Source organism: Saccoglossus kowalevskii, chromosome 7 (assembly GCF_978046115.1).
Source record: "Saccoglossus kowalevskii chromosome 7, keSacKowa6.1, whole genome shotgun sequence".
Classification (NCBI taxonomy): domain Eukaryota; kingdom Metazoa; phylum Hemichordata; class Enteropneusta; family Harrimaniidae; genus Saccoglossus; species Saccoglossus kowalevskii.
In genome coordinates, this window is record NC_140647.1 from 5,450,691 (window position 1) to 5,472,478 (window position 21,788).

Sequence of the window (21,788 nt, forward strand, 5' to 3'; positions counted from 1 at the left end):
AATACAATGATAGACCATATATTACCCAGTCAGTCCGTCACAAATACAATGATAGACCATTTATTACCCAGTCAGTTCGTCACAAATACAATGATAGACCATATATTACCCAGTCATTCTGTCACGAATACAATGATAGACCATATATTACCCAGTTAGTCTGTCACAAATACAATGATAGACCATATATTACCCAGTCAGTCCGTCACACATACAATGATAGACCATATATTACCCAGTCAGTCCGTCACACATACAATGATAGACCATATACTAGTATTACAATGATAGACCATATATTACCCAGTCAGTCTGTCACACATACAATGATAGACCATATACTAGTATTACCCAGTCAGTCCGTCACAAATACAATGATAGTCCATATATTACCCAGTCAGTCCGTCACACATACAATGATATACCATATATGACCCAGTCATCCCATCACGAATACAATGATAGACCATATATTACCCAGTCAGTCCGTCACAAATACAATGATAGACCATTTATTACCCTGTCAGTTCGTCACAAATACAATGATAGACCATATATTACGCAGTCAGTCCGTCACGAATACAATGATAGACTATATATTACCCGGTTAGTCTGTCACAAATACAATGATAGACCATATATTACCCAGTCAGTCCGTCACACATACAATGATAGACCATATATTACCCAGTCAGTCCGTCACACATACAATGATAGACCATATACTAGTATTACAATGATAGACCATATATTACCCAGTCAGTCCGTCACACATACAATGATAGACCATATACTAGTATTACCCAGTCAGTCTGTCACAAATACAATGATAGACCATATATTACCCAGTCAGTCCGTCACACGTACAATGATAGACCATATACTAGTATTACCCAGTCAGTCCGTCACAAATACAATGATAGACCGTATATTACCCAGTCAGTCCGTCACAAATACAATGATAGACCATTTATTACCCAGTCAGTTCGTCGCAAATACAATGATAGATCATATATTACCCAGTCAGTCCGTCACAATTACAATGATAGACCATATATTACCCAGTCAGTCCGTCACGAATACAATGATAGACCATGTATTACCCAGTCAGTCCGTCACAAATACAATGATAGACTATATACTTGTATTACCCAGTCAGTCCGTCACAATTACAATGATTTACCATATATTACCCAGTCAGTCCGTCACGTATACAATGATAGACCATATATTACCCAGTCAGCCCATTACGTATACAATGATAGACCATATATTACCCAGTCAGACCGTTACCAATCCAATACTTTATACTACTTGTTATATTAACTGATATTCATTCATGGCACAGATATTCAATGTAATTAACACCCTTATTTACAAAATGACAGAGAGAACATAAAATTACTACATCCTATTGAACAAGGCCATCGACAATGAGAAAACTCAGCGTGTGGTTCAGTGAATTCAGCCTAACTACCGGAGAATATGAAAACTTTATCACGTTTTACTGAATTCGCGGTAATAATTCTACTATTTAAAAGAAACTTTACACTCGAATGTCACCATTTGCACAAATTATGGTCTATTTTGTAATTAAAGCTGTGTAATTATATTCTTTCATTTCCAAGGGCGTGTTGATAATGAGGCTGTAGATCATTTCCACGGGGGTAATTTGAGTAAAGAGAATCAATTTGCTTTCAAAGCAAACATTACTACTCGTCCGGTGAATTAAAGCTGAACTGAAGAAGTCTAAATCAAACAAAGAAATGTTCTATCAAATGAATGTAATTCGACGCAGGAGTCCAGGACATTGTCGATTGTTATGGTAAACAAACCGTCAACCCATTTCCCGTTCGTTTAACTATTTAATGAGTAATTGCATATTATTTAGTAGTCGTATATCTATAAGAGACAGAGCGTGAAATGCTGTCACGTTCAGGGCATTCAAAAACTCCAACACTGAACAAGCTAGCTGTAACACTGTATCGTTCCTGTCACGATCATCAGTTATACACTCAACATGAAGACCGTGTTAATAGTAGTTTTGGCGGCGGTCATTGTCGTACTCTGTCGCGGCCAATGCATGATACGTCCAGGTATGTTTCACGTTTATTTACGGGGGACTAATTTTCCCCCAAATATAGCTAATATAAATAGTACATTTCAAGCTGGTCAAGTCCCCCCAAAGTTGCTTTTCGGGTGCAAATATAAATATATTGATATTTATATCGTAAAAAAATGGATTTCTGTCCACATTTGTTCTGAAACAGTTAAAAGACGGCAGTCGTACCGCGTCCTGCTCGATATGGGACTCATAGCGACGTATACACCGCATATAAATTACATTGTTTATTTACATGAAATTCGAACACGCGCTGCGCGACGACCACCGCGCTTTAAGTATATGCAGACAATAAAATGCAGTTTCGATTGCATGATTTAAAGACTTTTATCCAGAGTATCGTCGACGTATAATGTTAAAAAACGTATCTGGTAGTGTAGCGGACGTCGCACAGAGTCCTATATCTCCAGTTCAGAACCAATCTGAGTTTTACAATCTCCAATCCGAGTTAGCTCGTAATTTGTACATACTAGTACACAATAATGTGTGTGTGCGATTATGTTTGAATCACAATCTATTAGTGTTATATTAATACATCTATTCGTATGAATTGAGCTAATACATATTATGGTCTTTCATTAATATATTTTAATTATGGACATACGATGATACGATAATAACATTGCAATTCCAGACTTTATAGACGTAGACACTGCGAACTTCATTTATGATATCCATCTTTGGTTGTGTTGTTTTTTTGCCATTCTAGCTCACTGTAAACCTGGGGACACTTACCAAGACGATTGCTATCAATGCACTTATAATGGTGGAGAATACGAAAGCTGTTGCTCCCTGTAAGTTAACATGATATTTCACCCTTAAAGCGGGGGAGTCGTCACCTGCGCACGCTTCAGATAGTCATAACGTGTCATTGCTTACAAACAATCGCCTACCATGTTATCTTTGCTTGGGACTCAATTCCCGCGCGTGCGCAGGTGTCGACCCTCCCGCTTTAATGGTTGATGCCAGATCAGTATTAATCTCAGTATCACATGACGTGCACAATTTGTTTTATCGTTCGTGTAATAATCACCAAGTTCGTTCCCCACATATATATTTATCACTATACAACAGAGGTTGCCCATACAGTTTTAACGACCTGCAGAACTCATTGTCAACCAAAGCGAAGCGAATACTGAATACAAACCTGGCAAACTAATTATATTCATAATTATTGCCGCGTCTCGCGTTCCCTTGACAAGTAATTAACGTGAATCAGTTAAATTCGGGAGGAAGGTACCCGGACGAATAGGTCAGCAGGTAGAATACTAGTATGTCTAGCTGTAATGCTCGAATATGATTGGCTGGCATGGTCATGAGGTATAATAATCAACTATATGACAGCTCCATATTTGGGTTCTAACCACCGCGAATTCACGGAAAACATTGTTACCCATTTGGCATTAGATTAGGTGCACAATACCGTCGGTGCATGGTAGTGTGCGTTATGAACTCAAACTCGAACGAGCCTCCGAGTAACTGACGTAATCGGGCAGAGTGCCACCCGCACCAGACACCATCAAATGAAAATATTTATAGTTGTGTATGTTATGTGGTCTTTCACGGGCATTCAATTTAAAAATAAACATTTTGGAAATATCTCAATAGCAATATTTAATGAACAAAATCCATGTGTTTTTAAGGCTTTCAATTTGTGACAAATGTGCTTCTTTTAACTAATTATGTTACCGTTAAAATGTCGAAATAAGACCATTGAAACCAATTGTAAATGCCTCTAATAACTGTTGTGTATGGATGTTCCATTTAGACCCTGGACAGTAATAGGACACAGCGGAATTTGCCAAACATATATCTTCTATTATATATTACTCATTACTGAACTCATTTCCGCTTGTTTAATGAATTAAATTACAGCTCATATTACTTAATTTGCATATTTATTTAACAAACCCAGGGTGTGATGTAAATGCATATGACACTTTGTTGTCCAATGAGAACCCAGGGTGTGATGTATATGCATATGACACATTTGTTTGTCCAATGAGAACTCAGGGTGTGAGGTATATGCATACGACACTTTGTTGTCCAATGAGAACCCAGGATGTGATGAACATGCATATAACACTTTGTTGTCCAATGAGAACCCAGGATGTGATGTATATGCATATGACACTTTGTTGTCTAATGAAAACCCAGGGTGTGATGTATATGCATATGACACATTTGTTTGTCCAATGAGAACTCAGGGTGTGATGTATATGCATACGACACTTTGTTGTCCAATGAGAACCCAGGATGTGATGCATATGCATATAACACTTTGTTGTCCAATGAAAACCCAGGGTGTGATATATATATGCATATGACACATTTGTTGTTCATTGAGTTTCCAATGTGTGATGTATATGCATATGACACTTTGTTGTCTAATGAAAACCCAGGGTGTGATGTATATGCATATGACACTTTGTTGTCCAATGAAAACCCAGGGTGTGATGTATATGCGTATGACACTTTGTTGTTCAATGAGTTTCCAATGTGTGATGTATATGCATATGACACTTTGTTGACCAACGAAAACCCAGGGGATGATGTATATGCATATGGCACTTTGTTGTCCAATGAGGACCCAGGGTGTGATGTATATGCATATGACACTTTGTTGTCCAATGAAAACCCAGGATGTGATGTGTATGCATATGACACTTTGTTGTCCAATGAAAACCCAGGATGTGATGTATATGCATATGACTTTTTGTTGTCCAATGAGAACCCAGGGTGAGATGTATATGCATATGACACTTTATTGTCCAATGAGAACCCAGGATGTGATGTATATGCATATGACACTTTGTTGTCTAATGAGAACCCAGGGTGTGATGTATATGCATATGGCACTTTGTTGTCCAATGAGAACCCAGGATGTGATGTATATGCATATGACACTTTGTTGTCCAATGAGAACCCAGGATGTGATGTATATGCATATGACACTTTGTTGCCCAATGGAAACCCGGGGTGTGATGTATAAGCATGTGGCAATTTCTTGTCCAATGAAAACCCAGGGTGTGATGAATATGCATATAACACTTTGTTGTCCAATGAGTTTCCAATGTGTGATGTATATGCATATAACACTTTGTTGTCTAATGAAAACCCAGGGTGTGATGTATATGTATATGACACTGTGTTGTCCAATAAGGACCCAGGGTGTGATGTATATGCATATGACACTTTGTTGTCCAATGAGAACTCATGATGTGATGTATATGCATTTGACACTTTGTTGTCTAATGAGAACCCAGGGTGTGATGTATATGCATATGACACTTTGTTGTCCAATGAAGACCCAGGGTGTGATGTATATCCATATGACACTTTGTTGTCCAATGAAAACCCAGGATGTGATTTATATGCATATGACACTTTGTTGTCTAATGAGAACCCAGGGTGTGATGTATATGCATATGACATTTATTTGTTCAATGAGAACTCAGGGTGTGAAGTATATGCATATGACACTTTGTTGTCTAATGAAAACCCAGGGTGTGATGTATATGCATATGACACTTTGTTGTCCAATGAAAACCCAGGATGTGATGTATATACATATGACACTTTGTTGTCCAATGAGAACCCAGGATGTGATGTATATGCATATGACACTTTGTTGTCCAATGAAAACCCAGGATGTGATGTATATACAAATGACACTTTATTGTCCAATGAGAACCCAGGATGTGATGTATATGCATATGACACTTTGTTGTCCAATGAGGACCCAGGGTGTGATGTATATGCATATGACACTTTGTTGTGCAATGAAACCCCAGGATGTGATGTATATGCATATGACACTTTGTTGTCCAATGAGATCCCAGGGTGAGATGTATATGCATATGACACTTTATTGTCCAATGAGAACTCATGATGTGATGTATATGCATTTGACACTTTGTTGTCTAATGAGAACCCAGGGTGTGATGTATATGCATATGACACTTTGTTGTCCAATGAAGACCCAGGGTGTGATGTATATCCATATGACACTTTGTTGTCCAATGAAAACCCAGGATGTGATTTATATGCATATGACACTTTGTTGTCCAATGAGAACCCAGGATGTGATATATATGCATATGACACTTTGTTGTCCAATGAGAACCCAGGATGTGATGTATATGCACATGACACTTTGTTGTCCAATGAAAACCCAGGATGTGATGTATATGCATATGACACTTTGTTGTCCAATGAAAACCCAGGGTGTGATGTATATGCATATGACACTTTGTTGTCCAATGAAAACCCAGGGTGTGATGTATATGCATATGACACTTTGTGTCCACAGAGAACCCAGGTTGTGATGTATATGCATATGACACTTTGTGTCCACAGAGAACCCAGGTTGTGATGTATATGCCTATGACACTTTGTTGTCTAATGAGAACCCAGGGCGTATTGTATATGCAGGTTAGTTGTTGTTGTATAATAAATCAGGAAATTCAATAATGTACATTTTATTACTATTGAATAATTGATAATCATAATTTACTGACTATTTTACATTGTTTCATATTTCAGGGCTCCAAGGCCTACTCACTATCCGGCTGAGTGTGAGGTGGAATTTCACAAAGACAGGTGTGAATACACAGTCACCAACCCTACCACAGGGGAACCATGTCCTATCTACGGTGGTGTGGGAAGAAAATAACTCATTCAAAAGTTATACGTTCAATGGTATTTCAAATGACCAATTGCGGCAATGTCCTTAATATTCTAAAAGTTTAATAGTAATAAATTATCACAATAACGTTCTGTCAGTGTGTTTATATTACACAACGTAGTGGAGAGAAAGGGAGGGCAGTATTCTTGTGACGACCTGTTCAGTATTTCATGTGATTAAAGGCCCTGTCAGTATTCCATGTGATTAAAGACTTGTCAGTATTCCATGTGATTAAAGGCCCTGTCAGTATTCCATGTGATTAAAGACCCTGTCAGTATTTCATGTGATTAAAGGCCATGTCAGTATTTCATGTGATTAAAGACCCTGTCAGTATTTCATGTGATTAAAGACCCTGTCAGTATTTCATGTGATTAAAGGCCCTGTCAGTATTTCATGTGATTAAAGACCCTGTCAGTATTCCATGTGATTAAAGGCCCTGTCAGTATTTCATGTGATTAAAGACTTTGTCAGTATTCCTTGTGATTAAAGGCCCTGTCAGTATTTCATGTGATTAATGGCCCTGTCAGTATTTCATGTGATTAAAGGCCCTGTCAGTATATCATGTGATTAAAGACCCTGTCAGTATTCCATGTGATTAAAGACTCTGTCAGTATTTCATGTGATTAAAGACCCTGTCAGTATTCCATGTGATTAAAGGCCCTGTCAGTATTCCATGTGATTAAAGGTCCTGTCAGTATTTCATGTGATTAAAGACCCTGTCAGTATTCCATGTGATTAAAGGCCCTGTCAGTATTTCATGTGATTAATGGCCCTGTCAGTATTCCATGTGATTAATGGCCCTGTCAGTATTTTATGTGATCAAAGGCCCTGTCAGTATTCCATGTGATTAAAGACTCTGTCAGTATTCCATGTGATTAAAGGCCCTGTCAGTATTTCAGGTGATTAAAGATGCTGTCAGTATTCCATGTGATTAAATACCCTGTCAGTATGTTATGTGAATAAAGACCCTGTCGGTATTTCATGTGATTAAAGACGCTGTCAGTATTCCATGTGATTAAATACCCTGTCAGTATGTTATGTGAATAAAGACCCTGTCGGTATTTCATGTGATTAAAGACGCTGTCAGTATTCCATATGATTAATGGCCCTGTCAGTATTTCATGTGATTAAAGGCCCTGTCAGTATTTCATGTGATTAAAGACCCTGTCAGTATTCCATGTGATTAAAGACTCTGTCAGTATTTCATGTGATTAAAGACCCTGTCAGTATTCCATGTGATTAAAGGCCCTGTCAGTATTGCATGTGATTAAAGGCCCAGTCAGTATTTCATGTGATTAATGGCCCTGTCAGTATTCCATGTGATTAATGGCCATGTCAGTATTCCATGTGATTAAAGGCCCTGTCAGTATTTCATGTGATTAAAGACCCTGTCAGTATTTCATGTGATTATAGACCCTGTCAGTATTTCATGTGATTAAAGACTTTGTCAGTATTCCTTGTGATTAAAGGCCCTGTCAGTATTTCATGTGATTAATGGCCCTGTCAGTATTCCATGTGATTAAAGACTCTGTCAGTATTCCATGTGATTAAAGGCCCTGTCAGTATTTCAGGTGATTAAAGACGCTGTCAGTATTCCATGTGATTAAATACCCTGTCAGTATGTTATGTGAATAAAGACCCTGTCGGTATCATTCATGTGATTAAAGACCCTGTCAGTATTTCATGTGATTAATGGCCCTGTCAGTATTTCATGTGATTAATGTCCCTGTCAGTATTTCATGTGATTAATGACCCTGTCAGTATTTCATGTGATTAAAGACCCTGTCAGTATTTTATGTGATCAAAGGCCCTGTCAGTATTCCATGTGATTAAAGACTCTGTCAGTATTCCATGTGATTAAAGGCCCTGTCAGTATTTCAGGTGATTAAAGACGCTGTCAGTATTCCATGTGATTAAATACCCTGTCAGTATGTTATGTGAATAAAGACCCTGTCGGTATTTCATGTGATTAATGGCCCTGTCAGTATTCCATGTGATTAAAGGCCCTGTCAGTATTCCATGTGATTAAAGACCCTGTCAGTATTTCATGTGATTAAAGGCCCTGTCAGTATTTCATGTGATTAATGGCCCTGTCAGTATTTCATGTGATTAATGGCCCTGTCAGAATTCCATGTGATTAAAGGCCCTGTCAGTATTCCATGTAATTAAAGACTCTGTCAGTATTCCATGTGATTAAAGACCCTGTCAGTATTTCAGGTGATTAAAGACGCTGTCAGTATTCCATGTGATTAAATGTCAGTATGTTATGTGAATAAAGACCCTGTCGGTATTTCATGTGATTAAAGACCCTGTCAGTATTTCATGTGATTAATGTCCCTGTCAGTATTCCATGTGATTAAAGACCCTGTCAGTATTTCAGGTGATTAAAGACGCTGTCAGTATTTCATGTGATTAAAGACCCTGTCAGTATTCCATGTGATTAAAGACGCTGTCAGTATTCCATGTGATTAAAGACGCTGTCAGTATTTCATGTGATTAAAGGCCCTGTCAGTATTTCATGTGATTAAAGACCCTGTCAGTATTCCATGTGATTAAAGACGCTGTCAGTATTTCATGCGATTAATGGCCCTGTCAGTATTCCATGTGATTAAAGACCCTATCAGTATTTCATGTGATTAATGGCCCTGTCAGTATTTCATGTGATTAAAGACGCTGTCAGTATTTCATGTGATTAAAGACCCTGTCAGTATTCCATGTGATTAAAGACCCTGTCAGTATTTCATGTGATTAATGGCCCTGTCTGTATTCCATGTGATTAAAGACCCTGTCAGTATTTCATGTGATTAATGTCCCTGTCAGTATTTCATGTGATTAAAGACCCTGTCAGTATTTCATGTGATTAAAGACCCTGTCAGTATTTCATGTGATTAAAGACCCTGTCAGTATTTTATGTGATTAATGGCCCTGTCAGTATTTCATGTGATTAATGTCCCTGTCAGTATTTCATGTGATTAAAGACCCTGTCAGTATTTCATGTGATTAAAGACCCTGTCAGTATTCCATGTGATTAAAGGCCCTGTCAGTATTTCATGTGATTAAAGACCCTGTCAGTATTCCATGTGATTAAAGAGTTGTCAGTATTCCATGTGATTAAAGGCCCTGTCAGTATTCCATGTGATTAAAGACCCTGTCAGTATTTCATGTGATTAAAGGCCATGTCAGTATTTCATGTGATTAAAGACCCTGTCAGTATTTCATGTGATTAAAGACCCTGTCAGTATTTCATGTGATTAAAGACCCTGTCAGTATTTCATGTGATTAAAGACCCTGTCAGTATTCCATGTGATTAAAGGCCCTGTCAGTATTTCATGTGATTAAAGACTTTGTCAGTATTCCTTGTGATTAAAGGCCCTGTCAGTATTTCATGTGATTAATGGCCCTGTCAGTATTTCATGTGATTAATGGCCCTGTCAGTATTCCATGTGATTAAAGGCCCTGTCAGTATTCCATGTGATTAAAGACCCTGTCAGTATTTCATGTGATTAAAGGCCCTGTCAGTATTTCATGTGATTATTGGCCCTGTCAGTATTTCATGTGATTAATGGCCCTGTCAGTATTCCATGTGATTAAAGGCCCTGTCAGTATTCCATGTGATTAAAGACCCTGTCAGTATTTCATGTGATTAATGGCCCTGTCAGTATTTCATGTGATTAATGGCCCTGTCAGTATTCCATGTGATTAAAGGCCCTGTCAGTATTCCATGTGATTAAAGACTCTGTCAGTATTCCATGTGATTAAAGACCCTGTCAGTATTTCAGGTGATTAAAGACGCTGTCAGTATTCCATGTGATTAAAGGCCCTGTCAGTATTTCATGTGATTAAAGACCCTGTCAGTATTTCATGTGATTAATGGCCCTGTCAGTATTCCATGTGATTAAAGGCCCTGTCAGTATTCCATGTGATTAAAGGCCCTGTCAGTATTCCATGTGATTAAAGACCCTGTCAGTATTTCATGTGATTAAAGACCCTGTCAGTATTCCATGTGATTAAAGACCCTGTCAGTATTTCGGGTGATTAAAGACGCTGTCAGTATTCCATGTGATTAAAGGCCCTGTCAGTATTGCATGTGATTAAAGGCCCTGTCAGTATTTCATGTGATTAATGGCCCTGTCAGTATTCCATGTGATTAATGGCCATGTCAGTATTCCATGTGATTAAAGGCCCTGTCAGTATTTCATGTGATTAAAGACCCTGTCAGTATTTCATGTGATTAAAGACCCTGTCAGTATTTCATGTGATTAAAGACCCTGTCAGTATTTCATGTGATTAAAGACCCTGTCAGTATTCCATGTGATTAAAGGCCCTGTCAGTATTTCATGTGATTAAAGACTTTGTCAGTATTCCTTGTGATTAAAGGCCCTGTCAGTATTTCATGTGATTAATGGCCCTGACAGTATTTCATGTGATTAATGGCCCTGTCAGTATTCCATGTGATTAAAGGCCCTGTCAGTATTCCATGTGATTCAAGACCATGTCAGTATTTCATGTGATTAAAGGCCCTGTCAGTATTTCATGTGATTATTGGCCCTGTCAGTATTTCATGTGATTAATGGCCCTGTCAGTATTCCATGTGATTAAAGGCCCTGTCAGTATTCCATGTGATTAAAGACCCTGTCAGTATTTCATGTGATTAATGGCCCTGTCAGTATTTCATGTGATTAATGGCCCTGTCAGTATTCCATGTGATTAAAGGCCCTGTCAGTATTCCATGTGATTAAAGACCCTGTCAGTATTTCAGGTGATTAAAGACGCTGTCAGTATTCCATGTGATTAAAGGCCCTGTCAGTATTTCATGTGATTAAAGACCCTGTCAGTATTTCATGTGATTAATGGCCCTGTCAGTATTCCATGTGATTAAAGGCCCTGTCAGTATTCCATGTGATTAAAGACCCTGTCAGTATTTCATGTGATTAAAGACCCTGTCAGTATTCCATGTGATTAAAGACCCTGTCAGTATTTCGGGTGATTAAAGACGCTGTCAGTATTCCATGTGATTAAAGGCCCTGTCAGTATTGCATGTGATTAAAGGCCCTGTCAGTATTTCATGTGATTAATGGCCCTGTCAGTATTCCATGTGATTAATGGCCATGTCAGTATTCCATGTGATTAAAGGCCCTGTCAGTATTTCATGTGATTAAAGACCCTGTCAGTATTTCATGTGATTAAAGACCCTGTCAGTATTTCATGTGATTAAAGACCCTGTCAGTATTTCATGTGATTAAAGACCCTGTCAGTATTCCATGTGATTAAAGGCCCTGTCAGTATTTCATGTGATTAAAGACTTTGTCAGTATTCCTTGTGATTAAAGGCCCTGTCAGTATTTCATGTGATTAATGGCCCTGACAGTATTTCATGTGATTAATGGCCCTGTCAGTATTCCATGTGATTAAAGGCCCTGTCAGTATTCCATGTGATTCAAGACCATGTCAGTATTTCATGTGATTAAAGGCCCTGTCAGTATTTCATGTGATTATTGGCCCTGTCAGTATTTCATGTGATTAATGGCCCTGTCAGTATTCCATGTGATTAAAGGCCCTGTCAGTATTCCATGTGATTAAAGACCCTGTCAGTATTTCATGTGATTAATGGCCCTGTCAGTATTTCATGTGATTAATGGCCCTGTCAGTATTCCATGTGATTAAAGGCCCTGTCAGTATTCCATGTGATTAAAGACTCTGTCAGTATTCCATGTGATTAAAGACCCTGTCAGTATTTCAGGTGATTAAAGACGCTGTCAGTATTCCATGTGATTAAAGGCCCTGTCAGTATTTCATGTGATTAAAGACCCTGTCAGTATTTCATGTGATTAATGGCCCTGTCAGTATTCCATGTGATTAAAGGCCCTGTCAGTATTCCATGTGATTAAAGACCCTGTCAGTATTTCATGTGATTAATGGCCCTGTCAGTATTTCATGTGATTAATGGCCCTGTCAGTATTCCATGTGATTAAAGGCCCTGTCAGTATTCCATGTGATTAAAGACTCTGTCAGTATTCCATGTGATTAAAGACCCTGTCAGTATTTCGGGTGATTAAAGACGCTGTCAGTATTCCATGTGATTAATGGCCCTGTCAGTATTTTATGTGATCAAAGGCCCTGTCAGTATTCCATGTGATTAAAGACTCTGTCAGTATTCCATGTGATTAAAGACCCTGTCAGTATTTCAGGTGATTAAAGACGCTGTCAGTATTCCATGTGATTAAATGTCAGTATGTTATGTGAATAAAGACCCTGTCGGTATTTCATGTGATTAAAGACCCTGTCAGTATTTCATGTGATTAATGTCCCTGTCAGTATTCCATGTGATTAAAGACCCTGTCAGTATTCCATGTGATTAAAGGCCCTGTCAGTATTTCATGTGATTAAAGATTTTGTCAGTATTCCTTGTGATTAAAGGCCCTGTCAGTATTTCATGTGATTAATGGCCCTGTCAGTATTTCATGTGATTAATGGCCCTGTCAGTATTCCATGTGATTAAAGGCCCTGTCAGTATTCCATGTGATTAAAGACCCTGTCAGTATTTCATGTGATTAATGGCCCTGTCAGTATTTCATGTGATTAATGGCCCTGTCAGTATTCCATGTGATTAAAGGCCCTGTCAGTATTCCATGTGATTAAAGACTCTGTCAGTATTCCATGTGATTAAAGACCCTGTCAGTATTTCGGGTGATTAAAGACGCTGTCAGTATTCCATGTGATTAATGGCCCTGTCAGTATTTTATGTGATCAAAGGCCCTGTCAGTATTCCATGTGATTAAAGACTCTGTCAGTATTCCATGTGATTAAAGACCCTGTCAGTATTTCAGGTGATTAAAGACGCTGTCAGTATTCCATGTGATTAAATGTCAGTATGTTATGTGAATAAAGACCCTGTCGGTATTTCATGTGATTAAAGACCCTGTCAGTATTTCATGTGATTAATGTTCCTGTCAGTATTCCATGTGATTAAAGACCCTGTCAGTATTTCAGGTGATTAAAGACGCTGTCAGTATTTCATGTGATTAAAGACCCTGTCAGTATTCCATGTGATTAAAGACGCTGTCAGTATTCCATGTGATTAAAGACGCTGTCAGTATTTCATGTGATTAAAGGCCCTGTCAGTATTTCATGTGATTAAAGACCCTGTCAGTATTCCATGTGATTAAAGACACTGTCAGTATTTCATGCGATTAATGGCCCTGTCAGTATTCCATGTGATTAAAGACCCTGTCAGTATTTCATGTGATTAATGGCCCTGTCAGTATTTCATGTGATTAAAGACGCTGTCAGTATTTCATGTGATTAAAGACCCTGTCAGTATTTCATGTGATTAATGGCCCTGTCAGTATTTCATGTGATTAATGGCCCTGTCAGTATTCCATGTGATTAAAGGCCCTGTCAGTATTCCATGTGATTAAAGACTCTGTCAGTATTCCATGTGATTAAAGACCCTGTCAGTATTTCGGGTGATTAAAGACGCTGTCAGTATTCCATGTGATTAATGGCCCTGTCAGTATTTTATGTGATCAAAGGCCCTGTCAGTATTCCATGTGATTAAAGACTCTGTCAGTATTCCATGTGATTAAAGATCCTGTCAGTATTTCAGGTGATTAAAGACGCTGTCAGTATTCCATGTGATTAAATGTCAGTATGTTATGTGAATAAAGACCCTGTCGGTATTTCATGTGATTAAAGACCCTGTCAGTATTTCATGTGATTAATGTCCCTGTCAGTATTCCATGTGATTAAAGACCCTGTCAGTATTTCAGGTGATTAAAGACGCTGTCAGTATTTCATGTGATTAAAGACCCTGTCAGTATTCCATGTGATTAAAGACGCTGTCAGTATTCCATGTGATTAAAGACGCTGTCAGTATTTCATGTGATTAAAGGCCCTGTCAGTATTTCATGTGATTAAAGACCCTGTCAGTATTCCATGTGATTAATGGCCCTGTCAGTATTTCATGTGATTAAAGACGCTGTCAGTATTTCATGTGATTAAAGACCCTGTCAGTATTCCATGTGATTAAAGACCCTGTCAGTATTTCATGTGATTAATGGCCCTGTCAGTATTTCATGTGATTAAAGACCCTGTCAGTATTCCATGTGATTAATGGCCCTGTCAGTATTCCATGTGATTAAAGACCCTGTCAGTATTTCATGTGATTAAAGACCCTGTCAGTATTCCATGTGATTAAAGGCCCCGTCAGTATTTCATGTGAGTAATGGCCCTGTCAGTATTTCATGTGATTAAAGACCCTGTCAGTATTTCATGTGATTAAAGACCCTGTCAGTATTTCATGTGATTAATGGCCCTGTCAGTATTCCATGTGATTAAAGGCCCTGTCAGTATTCCATGTGATTAAAGACCCTGTCAGTATTTCATGTGATTAATGGCCCTGTCAGTATTTCATGTGATTAATGGCCCTGTCAGTATTCCATGTGATTAAAGGCCCTGTCAGTATTCCATGTGATTAAAGACTCTGTCAGTATTCCATGTGATTAAAGACCCTGTCAGTATTTCGGGTGATTAAAGACGCTGTCAGTATTCCATGTGATTAATGGCCCTGTCAGTATTTTATGTGATCAAAGGCCATGTCAGTATTCCATGTGATTAAAGACTCTGTCAGTATTCCATGTGATTAAAGACCCTGTCAGTATTTCAGGTGATTAAAGACGCTGTCAGTATTCCATGTGATTAAATGTCAGTATGTTATGTGAATAAAGACCCTGTCGGTATTTCATGTGATTAAAGACCCTGTCAGTATTTCATGTGATTAATGTCCCTGTCAGTATTCCATGTGATTAAAGACCCTGTCAGTATTTCAGGTGATTAAAGACGCTGTCAGTATTTCATGTGATTAAAGACCCTGTCAGTATTCCATGTGATTAAAGACGCTGTCAGTATTCCATGTGATTAAAGACGCTGTCAGTATTTCATGTGATTAAAGGCCCTGTCAGTATTTCATGTGATTAAAGACCCTGTCAGTATTCCATGTGATTAAAGACCTTGTCAGTATTTCATGTGATTAATGGCCCTGTCAGTATTCCATGTGATTAAAGACCCTGTCAGTATTTCATGTGATTAATGTCCCTGTCAGTATTTCATATGATTAAAGACCCTGTCAGTATTTCATGTGATTAAAGACCCTGTCAGTATTTCATGTGATTAAAGACCCTGTCAGTATTTTATGTGATTAATGGCCCTGTCAGTATTTCATGTGATTAATGTCCCTGTCAGTATTTCATGTGATTAAAGACCCTGTCAGTATTTCATGTGATTAAAGACCCTGTCAGTATTCCATGTGATTAAAGGCCCTGTCAGTATTTCATGTGATTAAAGGCCCTGTCAGTATTCCATGTGATTAAAGAGTTGTCAGTATTCCATGTGATTAAAGGCCCTGTCAGTATTCCATGTGATTAAAGACCCTGTCAGTATTTCATGTGATTAAAGGCCATGTCAGTATTTCATGTGATTAAAGACCCTGTCAGTATTTCATGTGATTAAAGACCCTGTCAGTATTTCATGTGATTAAAGACCCTGTCAGTATTTCATGTGATTAAAGACCCTGTCAGTATTCCATGTGATTAAAGGCCCTGTCAGTATTTCATGTGATTAAAGACTTTGTCAGTATTCCTTGTGATTAAAGGCCCTGTCAGTATTTCATGTGATTAATGGCCCTGTCAGTATTTCATGTGATTAATGGCCCTGTCAGTATTCCATGTGATTAAAGGCCCTGTCAGTATTCCATGTGATTAAAGACCCTGTCAGTATTTCATGTGATTAAAGGCCCTGTCAGTATTTCATGTGATTATTGGCCCTGTCAGTATTTCATGTGATTAATGGCCCTGTCAGTATTCCATGTGATTAAAGGCCCTGTCAGTATTTCATGTGATTAATGGCCCTGTCAGTATTTCATGTGATTAATGGCCCTGTCAGTATTCCATGTGATTAAAGGCCCTGTCAGTATTCCATGTGATTAAAGACTCTGTCAGTATTCCATGTGATTAAAGACCCTGTCAGTATTTCAGGTGATTAAAGACGCTGTCAGTATTCCATGTGATTAAAGGCCCTGTCAGTATTTCATGTGATTAACGACCCTGTCAGTATTTCATGTGATTAATGGCCCTGTCAGTATTCCATGTGATTAAAGGCCCTGTCAGTATTCCATGTGATTAAAGACCCTGTCAGTATTTCATGTGATTAATGGCCCTGTCAGTATTTCATGTGATTAATGGCCCTGTCAGTATTCCATGTGATTAAAGGCCCTGTCAGTATTCCATGTGATTAAAGACTCTGTCAGTATTCCATGTGATTAAAGACCCTGTCAGTATTTCGGGTGATTAAAGACGCTGTCAGTATTCCATGTGATTAATGGCCCTGTCAGTATTTTATGTGATCAAAGGCCCTGTCAGTATTCCATGTGATTAAAGACTCTGTCAGTATTTCATGTGATTAAAGACCCTGTCAGTATTTCAGGTGATTAAAGACACTGTCAGTATTCCATGTGATTAAATGTCAGTATGTTATGTGAATAAAGACCCTGTCGGTATTTCATGTGATTAAAGACCCTGTCAGTATTTCATGTGATTAATGTCCCTGTCAGTATTCCATGTGATTAAAGACCCTGTCAGTATTTCAGGTGATTAAAGACGCTGTCAGTATTTCATGTGATTAAAGACCCTGTCAGTATTCCATGTGATTAAAGACGCTGTCAGTATTCCATGTGATTAAAGACGCTGTCAGTATTTCATGTGATTAAAGGCCCTGTCAGTATTTCATGTGATTAAAGACCCTGTCAGTATTCCATGTGATTAAAGACACTGTCAGTATTTCATGCGATTAATGGCCCTGTCAGTATTCCATGTGATTAAAGACCCTGTCAGTATTTCATGTGATTAATGGCCCTGTCAGTATTTCATGTGATTAAAGACGCTGTCAGTATTTCATGTGATTAAAGACCCTGTCAGTATTTCATGTGATTAATGGCCCTGTCAGTATTTCATGTGATTAAAGGCCCTGTCAGTATTCCATGTGATTAAAGGCCCTGACAGTATTCCATGTGATTAAAGACTCTGTCAGTATTCCATGTGATTAAAGACCCTGTCAGTATTTCGGGTGATTAAAGACGCTGTCAGTATTCCATGTGATTAATGGCCCTGTCAGTATTTTATGTGATCAAAGGCCCTGTCAGTATTCCATGTGATTAAAGACTCTGTCAGTATTCCATGTGATTAAAGACCCTGTCAGTATTTCAGGTGATTAAAGACGCTGTCAGTATTCCATGTGATTAAATGTCAGTATGTTATGTGAATAAAGACCCTGTCGGTATTTCATGTGATTAAAGACCCTGTCAGTATTTCATGTGATTACTGTCCCTGTCAGTATTCCATGTGATTAAAGACCCTGTCAGTATTTCAGGTGATTAAAGACGCTGTCAGTATTTCATGTGATTAAAGACCCTGTCAGTATTCCATGTGATTAAAGACGCTGTCAGTATTCCATGTGATTAAAGACGCTGTCAGTATTTCATGTGATTAAAGGCGCTGTCAGTATTTCATGTGATTAAAGACCCTGTCAGTATTCCATGTGATTAAAGACACTGTCAGTATTTCATGCGATTAATGGCCCTGTCAGTATTCCATGTGATTAAAGACCCTGTCAGTATTTCATGTGATTAATGGCCCTGTCAGTATTTCATGTGATTAAAGACGCTGTCAGTATTTCATGTGATTAAAGACCCTGTCAGTATTCCATGTGATTAAAGACCCTGTCAGTATTTCATGTGATTAATGGCCCTGTCAGTATTTCATGTGATTAAAGACCCTGTCAGTATTCCATGTGATTAATGGCCCTGTCAGTATTCCATGTGATTAAAGACCCTGTCAGTATTTCATGTGATTAAAGACCCTGTCAGTATTCCATGTGATTAAAGGCCCCGTCAGTATTTCATGTGATTAATGGCCCTGTCAGTATTTCATGTGATTAAAGACCCTGTCAGTATTTCAGGTGATTAAAGACGCTGTCAGTATTTCATGTGATTAATGGCCCTGTCAGTATTCCATGTGATTAAAGACCCTGTCAGTATTTCAGGTGATTAAAGACGCTGTCAGTATTTCATGTGATTAATGGCCCTGTCAGTATTTCATGTGATTAATGTCCCTGTCAGTATTCCATGTGATTAAATACCCTGTCAGTATTTCAGGTGATTAAAGACGCTGTCAGTATTTCATGTGATTAATGGCCCTGTCAGTATTTCATGTGATTAATGTCCCTGTCAGTATTCCATGTGATTAAAGACCCTGTCAGTATTTCAGGTGATTAAAGACGCTGGCAGTATTTCATGTGATTAATGGCCCTGTCAGTATTTTATGTGATCAAAGGCCCTGTCAGTATTCCATGTGATTAAAGACTCTGTCAGTATTCCATGTGATTAAAGACCCTGTCAGTATTTCAGGTGATTAAAGACGCTGTCAGTATTCCATGTGATTAAATGTCAGTATGTTATGTGAATAAAGACCCTGTCGGTATTTCATGTGATTAAAGACCCTGTCAGTATTTCATGTGATTACTGTCCCTGTCAGTATTCCATGTGATTAAAGACCCTGTCAGTATTTCAGGTGATTAAAGACGCTGTCAGTATTTCATGTGATTAAAGACCCTGTCAGTATTCCATGTGATTAAAGACGCTGTCAGTATTCCATGTGATTAAAGACGCTGTCAGTATTTCATGTGATTAATGGCCCTGTCAGTATTCCATGTGATTAAAGACCCTGTCAGTATTTCATGTGATTAATGGCCCTGTCAGTATTTCATGTGATTAAAGACCCTGTCAGTATTTCATGTGATTAATGGCCCTGTCAGTATTTCATGTGATTAAAGACCCTGTCAGTATTCCATGTGATTAAAGACCCTGTCAGTATTTCATGTGATTAAATGTCCTGTCAGTATTTCATGTGATTAAAGGTCCTGTCAGTATTTCATGTGATTAATGGCCCTGTCAGTATTTCATGTGATTAATGGCCCTGTCAGTATTCCATGTGATTAAAGACCCTGTCAGTATTTCATGTGATTAATGGCCCTGTCAGTATTCCATGTGATTAAAGGCCCTGTCAGTATTTCATGTGATTAAAGACCCTGTCCGTATTCCATGTGATTAAAGACCCTGTCAGTATTTCATGTGATTAATGGCCCTGTCAGTATTCCATGTGATTAAAGGCCCTGTCAGTATTCCATGTGATTAAAGACCCTGTCAGTATTTCATGTGATTAATGGCCCTGTCAGTATTCCATGTGATTAAAGACCCTGTCAGTATTTCATGTGATTAATGGCCCTGTCAGTATTTCATGTGATTTATGGCCCTGTCAGTATTCCATGTGATAAAAGGCCCTGTCAGTATTTCATGTGAATAAAGACCCTGTCAGTATTTCATGTGATTAATGGCCCTGTCAGTATTTCATGTGATTAAAGACCCTGTCAGTATTTCATGTGATTAATGGCCCTGTCAGTATTTCATGTGATTAAAGGCCCTGTCAGTATTTCATGTGATTAAAGACCCTGTCCGTATTCCATGTGATTAAAGACCCTGTCAGTATTTCATGTGATTAATGGCCCTGTCAGTATTTCATGTGATTAAAGACCCTGTCAGTATTTTATGTGATTAAAGACCCTGTCAGTATTCCATGTGATTAAAGACCCTGTCAGTATTTCATGTGATTAATGGCCCTGTCAGTATTTCATGTGATTAATGGCCCTGTCAGTATTTCATGTGATTAAAGACCCTGTCAGTATTTCAGGTGATTAAAGACGCTGTCAGTATTTCATGTGATTAATGGCCCTGTCAGTATTTCATGTGATTAATGTCCCTGTCAGTATTCCATGTGATTAAATACCCTGGTGAGACCGACTGGACAAGAACGCATATAATTACACCCGGTTTTAATGTATGAGAGATCTTTTATTGATCAACCATTCAATTCTGTAAATAACAATAAACAAAAAACTATTTTCAGTAAAAAATACATCACAACAAACTCATTCCCTTACTCAGTATTATTTGTATTAACTCAATTCACATGTCTAAATTTGTCTCAGCAAAATGACTAATGACATTAAAATTACTAATAAATTTTAACTCACTACTGTGGCCGGATATAATTACAGGTTAGACGTCTCTGGTTAGCATTTGAGTAGTATCACAGGTTAGCAGCGTTGACTATCGTCACAGGTTAGCAGCGTTGACTGTCATCAAAGGTTAGCAGTGTTGACTATTGTCACAGGTTAGCAGTGTTGACTATCGTCACAGGTTAGCGGCATAGACAGGTTATTGATCCTATAATATAATACTATTTTCTAAATACCAGAAACTCAACTACAACACCTCAACATAAACATTTCTAATTATGCATCACAAACTAGTAAACTTGCTGGATTAACTATGCAAAAGTTTGTTGCTTCAACAATAAATCACACCGAACGTTTCTAAGCGTATTCTGTAGTAAACATCATCCTTTAAAACTCTGAAAATTACATGTACAACGCAACTGATCAACAAATATAACATCATCATTACTCATTATACAGTCTCAGTAACCGTCCGGCAAATCATAAACACATGTCTTTCAACGTTCAAATTTTCACGCTAATATTGGAAATGGCATGTCCACATCAGAAAAACAACAACAATCATCTACAATGTATATGCCAAAAAACTCACCCAATACAGCATCGTATAGATGGCAAAGGTTTCTATAAACTGGTGATTTCTATGACTTTCAAAGCGACACCGTTCGCTACATCAGTGCGAGCTGCCATTTTGAATCTATGTTTTGATTCCTTTGGCGCTCAAGGGCGCCCTCAATGTTCAGAAGTTAAGTTTCGCTCGAAACACTCTCCCACCACGATGCGATACAATCGCATCTCAAACCAAATACATTACTAATTATATCCCTCAACAGGGCAAATAACAACAATTTTCGTT

At 38.2% G+C, this 21,788-nt stretch overlaps 2 long non-coding RNA genes across 2 annotated transcripts; one reads left to right on the plus strand and one right to left on the minus strand.

Annotated features, from left to right (window-relative positions):
* Positions 1-1,908: 1,908 nt before the first annotated feature.
* On the plus strand, positions 1,909-6,901 carry LOC102805154 (uncharacterized). The gene is made up of 3 exons (XR_438258.3): positions 1,909-2,096; positions 2,832-2,916; positions 6,668-6,901. It is a non-coding gene; the product is annotated as an uncharacterized LOC102805154 (long non-coding RNA).
* Positions 6,902-20,744: 13,843 nt separating this feature from the next.
* Positions 20,745-21,779, minus strand: LOC144351811 (uncharacterized). The gene is made up of 2 exons (XR_014929960.1): positions 21,525-21,779; positions 20,745-21,140 (listed from the first exon to the last, which is right to left on the minus strand). It is a non-coding gene; the product is annotated as an uncharacterized LOC144351811 (long non-coding RNA).
* Between the last annotated feature and the right edge of the window lie 9 nt (positions 21,780-21,788).